Raw genomic sequence first — 8,085 nt, 5'->3', positions numbered from 1 at the left:
GAAAACAACTTGACCTCTCCAACTCACCGCCACGTGCCAGATGAGTTTTGAACTTCACCTTGACCTACTTTCCACGGTTACCGCGAGGTGGCGAGCGACCTTAAACTGGCCCCAGTGTTACACTACTGGAACCATTTGATCCTGTAACCCATGAAAATGGAGTATGACACGGAGCAACAACATTGACCTCGGATGACCTTGAAAATGAAATACGACACCGCAAAAAAATCAATCAGCCTCTGGTAACCTTGAAAATGAAATATGGCACCAAAAAAATGGGTCCATTGACCTTTGATGACCTTGAAAATGAATTCCCTAAAAAAAGCAGTCTTGCTGACCTTGAACGTATAAAAAATGAGTTATTGACCACTCGCGACCTTGAAAATAGAGTATGACACCGCGTAATAACCTTGAACTCGGATGACCTTGAAAATTAAATACGACACCGCAAGAAAATCCATCAACCTCTGGTAACCTTGAAAATTAAATGTCACCACAAAAAATGGAGACATTGACCCTAGCATTGACCTCTTGAGTATATTTATGTGACACATTAGGTCATTACACTTTGCTTTGAAAACAAAATATGACATTACAAAAGACATTTAATGCGACACAGCAAGAACGGGGTCGTTAACCTTTGGTAACCTTGAAATTGAAATGACACACAACTGAGCTCTGATGGCCTTGAAAACGAATTGACTTACAACCGCGTGGCAGATAACCTTGACTTACATTCCACGGTCACCATCACACCCTTGATCAATGTGCACCTCAGGATGACCGATAGGAAATTTGCCATAATCACAAATAGTGCTCAGTGGGAGGTTATTCCAGCTCAAAGAAAAGGGAAAAAATTAGCGATGGAAAATTGAAGTGGACTGTGTAAGTAAGTACGCTAAATACCGAATCGGACGTCCCGAGGTATGCATTGCGAAAGGGTGTAGGAATAAACTGGATAGGTCGCAACCAAAGGTTAGAGGTCAAGAGTCAGATATTGTTAGCAAACTCCAAAGGCCAAATGTCAAAGATAAACCTTGAACGAAGAAAAAGAGTTCCTTGAACTTTGATAATCTTAAAGATGAAACATGGCACCACAAAAAATTGAGGTCTTGGACTTCTGGCGACTTTGAAAATGGAGTATGACATCGGACAATGCGGTCATTGATCCCGAATGACCTTGAAAATGCCGCAAAAATTGGATCATCGAACTCTGGTAACCTTAAAAGTGAAATGTGACGTCACAAAAAAGGGGTCATTGTACTTTGCTGACCTTGAAAATGAGATGTGGTCCCGCAAAAAAGGGAGGTAATTGACCTATGATTTACTACCTTGAAAAATGTGAGGTCAGTAAACTGATCACTTTGAAATGACATTACAAAGGTTGGGCGATTGACCCTTAAAGTGGCACCGCAAAAATAGGGTCGTTGACCTTGAACCTTGAAATTAAAATATGACAACACAAAAAATGGGGCCACTGACCTCTTATGACCTTGAAAACAACTTGACCTCTCCAACTCACCGCCACGTGCCAGATGAGTTTTGAACTTCACCTTGACCTACTTTCCACGGTTACCGCGAGGTGGCGAGCGACCTTAAACTGGCCCCAGTGTTACACTACTGGAACCATTTGATCCTGTAACCCATGAAAATGGAGTATGACACTGTGCAACAACATTGACCTCGGATGACCTTGAAAATGAAATACGACACCGCAAAAAAATCCATCAGCCTCTGGTAACCTTGAAAATGAAATATGGCACCAAAAAAATGGGTCCATTGACTTTTGATGACCTTGAAAATAAATTCCCTTTTAAAAAAGCGGTCTTGGTGACCTTGAACGTATAAAAAATGAGGTAATTGAACTTTGATAACCTTGCAAACAAAACATGGCATCACAAAAATTGAAGTTATTGACCTCTCGCGACCTTGAACTCGGATGACCTTGAAAATGGCACCACAAAAAATGTTGACCTCTGAGTACCTTGAAAATAGAATTTATATGACACTGCAAAAATTAGGTAATTACACCTACTCACAACCGCGTGGCAGATAACCTTTGCACTTCACCTTGACACATTCCACGGCCACGGCCACGAGCAACCTTGAACTGGTTGCCCAGCCTCTTTGAGACTTGTAATTACACAAATTCTTAAAGAGAGCTAGTGCGATCTTTATATCCGTAATACGTTCGGTCCCGAACCTAGCACCAGGACCTTTAAGGTTCGGAGCCTTGAGGTTTTGCAAATTTGAGACCCTGTATCTTTAAGGCTCTGGGTTTCTGACATTTTTAAACCCTGCCTCGATAAATCTTTGATACTTGAAGTTAGGATTAAATTAGTCACACTTAAATTCATAAGTGTGGTGTAGACACAAGCCTTGGGGTTTATAAATGAATTACCCAACTCGACCGTATCACATCAGCGAGTACAACCCAAGGCCCGCAGCAATCGTAACCGTAAAATATCGTTGCGTATCCTCGTCGCTAGGCTTTACCGAAAATGAGCTTTCAATTGGCCATTACCAATTAACCGGCACTCAAGCGACCTAATCGGACCAAGAGCGCCTATACATTTAAGAGATTCGAGCCGATATTGAAATCGTCTATGTGCTCCACGAATTCAATCTGAATACACGCTCCGAATAAGAATTCGCAAACCTTTGTAGTAAAAGGGAAAAAGTTTCGCTCGCGAATTCCAGCAGGATCGCAGACGTTATACGTAAAATGTAAACGTCAATACTGTTTTCCATTTGGAGTCATTAACTTTCGTAATTTCCCCTTACTTCAATTGTTTTCCGGTAGTAACGTTAAAACTCGTGTAAAACAATGCAGAAAATTATAAGCGAAATTATCCCTCCGTAATTGCGCTGCTAAATACATAAAAGAAGAGCACAAAAAAAGGGACGGGATGCGCACAGCCGACCGTTAGTTATTCCTAGTTTCGCTCAAATAATAATTACGTTAAATATTCCGGTCGTGAACGAAATCTTGCGATTATCTACGTAATATGCAAATCGTAATAAATGGACTTACTGAGCGCGCACTCATAATCTAATTTATTTGGCGTTTTCAAAGTTAGACATCCGAAATTACAATGTTCAGTAACAGGCCGCTTTCGTCGATATAAGTGAGTGTATATTCGGAAATTTCGCACAAATTAATGCAAATTGGGCTCGCAACGGTTGAACGCACAGAAGATCTGTCATAAAATTGCCTCATTCATTTAAACAGTTCGGCTGGGCGAAGTCGTTTTAAGGGTCGCGTATTTCGATTTAATCAACTTATACGGGACGCATAACGTCAAATACACGATAGTATCTAATTATATTACACTCCCGTATAAGTTAGTAACGTCTAAATATTTTATATTTCGACCTAGCTACGTAAAGTAACCATACAGGTTAGTTAAGTCAAAATATTAACATGATTAGTTTTGAGTAGCGCCCTCTCTCGTTCATCCCGAGTTTAGATTGCCGATTCGGTTTACTTCTTCATCTCGAACATGACCGCAACATTGTCCTAATTGGAAACCCGCAGTGTTCGCACTCCAAGCGCGACATAAAGAATTATTACAATACGAACGCGTAGCCAGAGACAATAACGTCCCCCCCCCCTCCCCCGGAGACCTAACCTTAACGCGGCCTAAGCCTCCGGTAACAATTGCGCTAACGTGGGTGGTGACAAATAGGCTGGACGGGGGGGCACGAGACCGATAGACGGTACTAATTGCGTTCGTTTCGTTTCCAGCGCGAGGGATTAAAACATCAAAGCGCTAATGAGCTTAGGTACCTCTTTAACGAGTGATATTCTTAACTTTATTCAATTAACATTGCAAAAGTGCGAGCATTCGAAAAGTATTAGCTAAATTGCAAACATTAGGCGGGAAGCCGACGCCGACCTTTGATGGGAAATGGTAATGGCGCAGTCGTGTTAGCGTGGAAGGGTTGTCAGATCAAAGGGTTGGTGTAATGATGCGAATATTTCCGTTGTATTTGATGTTGCTTTTTCGTATGAAGGTTATGAGGACGTCAATTGTTTTAAATGTCACCCGCGTTGGGGTTGGTTTACTCGTGTTCTTTTTTATAAAAAGTGTGGCGAATACCATTAATTTTTTTCACTTTCATCTTTGAATGGTAACTTTGGAACAGTTTCTGGAAAAGGATGTTACTTATGAAAGCAGCTGTGCCTAAACCCCGTTAGTCTCAGAGAGTCAATGAAATTTTTATCTCTGAAGAGATCTTTATTGTGTATAAGGAACTTAAGAAATGAAAATAAAAAAAAGATTTATGCCGAACTCGCTTTCAACTTTCAACAAATATCTTGGATTTTAGAATTTTGTGTCGTTTTTAGTTTGTCTTTGCGCCTAAGAGGTCTTTTTTAGAATTTGCAGAATTTTTAAGATTTTTAGAATTTTTGAATTTCAGAACTTTAGAATTTTTGAATTTCAGGACGTTTGGAATTTTTAGAATTTTTAGCACTAAACATTTTTAAAATTTTTGAATTTCAGAACTTTTAGAATTTTTGAATTTCAGAACGTTTGGAATTTTTAGAATTTTTGAATTTCAGAATTTTTAGAATTTTTGAATTTCAGAAAGTTTGGAATTTTTAGAATTATTAGCACTAAGAATTTTAAGAATTTATAGCATTTTTTGAATTTTTTGAATTTCAGAGCTTAGAATTTTTAGAATTTTTGAATTTCAGAACATTTGGAATTTTTGGAATTTTTATAAATTTTAGAATTTTTAAAACCTTTAGTATCTTTGGATTTTTTGTATTTTTTAAATTCTTTGCCTTTGGGAGTTTTAGAATTTTAGAATTTCGTGGAATTTTTGTATTTTATAAACTGTACACTCTTTATTAGTTGTAATCTTTTTTGCAATCTAAACCGTTGAAATCAATGGAATTCTTGAGCAGCCTTCGGAATCTAACGCATTTCCGGATCCTTTGAACTCTTGGGAATCTTTGAAATATTCTAAATCTCTGGAATCTTCGGATCCTTTTCGAATTATTTAGAATCTTTAGAATCCACAAAAACTTGTCGGATTTCTCAATTTCCTCGGATTTTTAGAATTCTTGGGAATTGTTCGACTCCTCTCAATGTGTTGGTATTTTCAGATTCTTCGGAAGTTTTAGAACCTTCGGAATTTTTTATACGGAGTCTTTGGAATCTTTAAAGTCTTTGGAATATTCGAAAGTTCGGAATCTTTAGTGTGTTGACTTTTCGGAATTTTTGGAATCTTTAAAATAACTGGAATCTTCAACATTTTTGGATCTTTGGAGTATCTTCTGATTTTTTCAGATTTTTCGGATTTTCCGGAATATTGGGTATTCGCTAAAAGCTCGGATTTTTCGGAATCTTTTGATTTTTTAATCTTCAGAATCTGGGAAATGTACGGAGTTTTTAGATTTTAAAAATTCCTAGTGGGAATACTCTGGAAGTTCGAAATCTTGGGAGTCTTTGGACTTTATAACTTTTAAAATTTTTAGAATTTTTAGAATTTTTAGAATTTTTAGAATTTTTAGAATTTTTAGAATTTTTAGAATTTTTAAAATTTTTAGAATTTTTAGAATTTTTAGAATTTTTAGAATTTTTAGAATTTTAGAATTTTTAGAATTTTTATAACTTAGAATTTATAGAAATTGTTGGATTTTTTAAATTTTTTGCCTCTGTCTCGTAATTTTAGTACTTTCCAAGGTACTGAAATCGGACTGTTTCGATTTTTCGAAATTCTCAAAATCGTTGGAATCTTTGAACTTTTTGAATGTGCGCAATTTGAAAGTTGGAATGTAGAAGATAGAATGCTTCGAACATTCTGAATTTTCCGAAGATTCCAAAGGTCCCGGAAAACCCGAAGGTTATAGAGATCCCGAAAACACCGTAGATCCCAAACCTTCCAAAGATACCAAAGACCAAAAATAGTAAAGATTCTAATAGTGCCAAAGAACCTAAAGTTTCTAACCGTTTCAAAAACACAAAAGATTCCGATGGTTCCGAGTATTCCAATGAATCCAGATATTACGAAAATTCCCAACGTTTTGAAGATTTGCGAAGAATTCGATGATCCCGAGGAATCCTAGGAACTCTTGGAATTCAAAAATTTCGTAAATTCATCACATCAATCACAAAATGAATCCAAAGATTCTAAAGATACCGAAACATTTGAGGATTCAGCAGATATCCAATATTCCGAAGAATCTGAAAAAATAGAAGAATCCAAGGAAAGATTCCAAATACTCTAAAGATTTCGAAGATTCCAATTATTCCGAAGAGTCCGAAAACTCCAATGCTTCTCTAGAATTCGAAGAATCCTGGGGATTCTAGGAATATAAAGATTCTGCACATTCAAAAGGTTCAGAGATTTCAAAGATTTTGAGAATTCCGAAAAATCGGATAAAGGATCGATTCTAGAATCTGGAAGCTGTAATCTAGAAACTGGAATCTGGAAATGGTGTTATGAAGACGAGTCTGGTATCTGGAATCTGGAAACTGGAATCTGGGAACAGCAACAGGAAAACTAAAATCTATAAATTATCTACTAATATAAAAGTGCACTATGCAATAGCGTCTGGGTGCATAGATAAGATGGAGTGAGATGCCTTACAACTTTTCATTGAATACTGAGCTCCTCGGATTATTTCATTTAATAAGGTCTTATCAGTTCACTTTTGCGCGATAAATTGAAACGTTTCTTAGGCATCTTCTAATTAATAAATTTGAATTCGGGAAAACAGAACAATCCATCGTCGAACTTCCAAATGAGATTTTAATCCGGTTGATGAGCTTTCCGCCCCTGCAAATAATAGATCTAGACAAAGTGCTTTTGTTTTTAAGGGTCACTTCTATTAACAATAAAGGCGGCGAGAGCGTAAATTGAATTTTATTCGTGCTCGCTTTCAATATTCGACGGGGGACATTAATCCTTTCGGAGTTTGTGTATATTTTAAAGGCTCGGGTACACCGTGCGCCGGATTACGCACAATTGATCGGCGAAATTGAGGAGGGTCACGGCGAATGAATTATCAAACGTATTGAGTTCGTTGGACAGCGATAACATTTTGATGTGTTTTAAATACTTATAGTCGACCGGTATCTTTCATCATTTATGGAGTATCCAAAACAGCAAAAAATTCGTCACTTAACGGCCAATCACCAGCTCAACTATCCATATTTTAGATTACAATTTATAAATTCCGGATTTTTACTTTGGGTCGGGTCTATGGAATATTTTAACTAATGAAAAAAGAAGATCTAGCCGCTGAAACATGCAAATCACAAATAAATAAATAAAAACATACAGCGTGGATGTTGCAGAATTGATGAGCGGTCCCTCAAAGTTTTGTTTGAAAATGATCATGATCGCTCAGGTCCCGGAAAACCCGAAGATCACAGACATTCCGAAAACTCCGAAACCACGGAAAATCCCAAACATATCAAAGATTCAAAAAATCTTAAAGATCCTAAAGATTCTAGAAATCCTAAAAGATTGTAATAGTTTCAAAGATCCTAAAGTTTCTAAATGTTTCAAAGGCACTAAAGGCTCCGATGGTTTCGAATATTTCAAAGAATCCAGATATTCCGAAAATTCCAGATGTTTTGAAAATTGATATCCAATATTCCGAAGAAATCAAAAAAGAGAAGAATCCAAAAAATCCTAAAATTCGAAACACCCCAAAGATATCAAAGATTCCAATTATTCCAAAAATTCCTGCAATTCCAAAGATTCCGAAGCGTCCAAAAACTCCCTAGAAAGTGACGAAATGTTCTAGGAACATAAAGATTCCCCACATGCCGCAGAATCCGAACAGCCAGATTCCAAGGAGAATATTAAAATTGCGAAGATTCTAAGGCACTAAAGACTCCGATGGTTTCGAATATTCCAAAGAATCCAGATATTCCGAAAATTCCAGAGGTTTTGAAAATTGATATCCAATATTCCGAGCAAACCCAAGAAATCAAAAAAGAGAAGAATCCAAAAAATCCTAAAACTCGAAATACCCCAAAGATATCAAAGATTCCAATTATTCCAAAAATTCCTGCAATTCCAAAGATTCCGAAGCGTCCAAAAACTCCTCAGAAAGTGACG

The sequence above is a fragment of the Photinus pyralis genome, unplaced genomic scaffold, assembly GCF_008802855.1.
Source record: "Photinus pyralis isolate 1611_PpyrPB1 unplaced genomic scaffold, Ppyr1.3 Ppyr1.4_LG10, whole genome shotgun sequence".
NCBI classification, from domain to species: Eukaryota; Metazoa; Arthropoda; class Insecta; order Coleoptera; family Lampyridae; genus Photinus; species Photinus pyralis.
The sequence above is the reverse complement of the archived record's forward strand: the minus strand, read 5'-3'. Positions refer to the sequence as shown.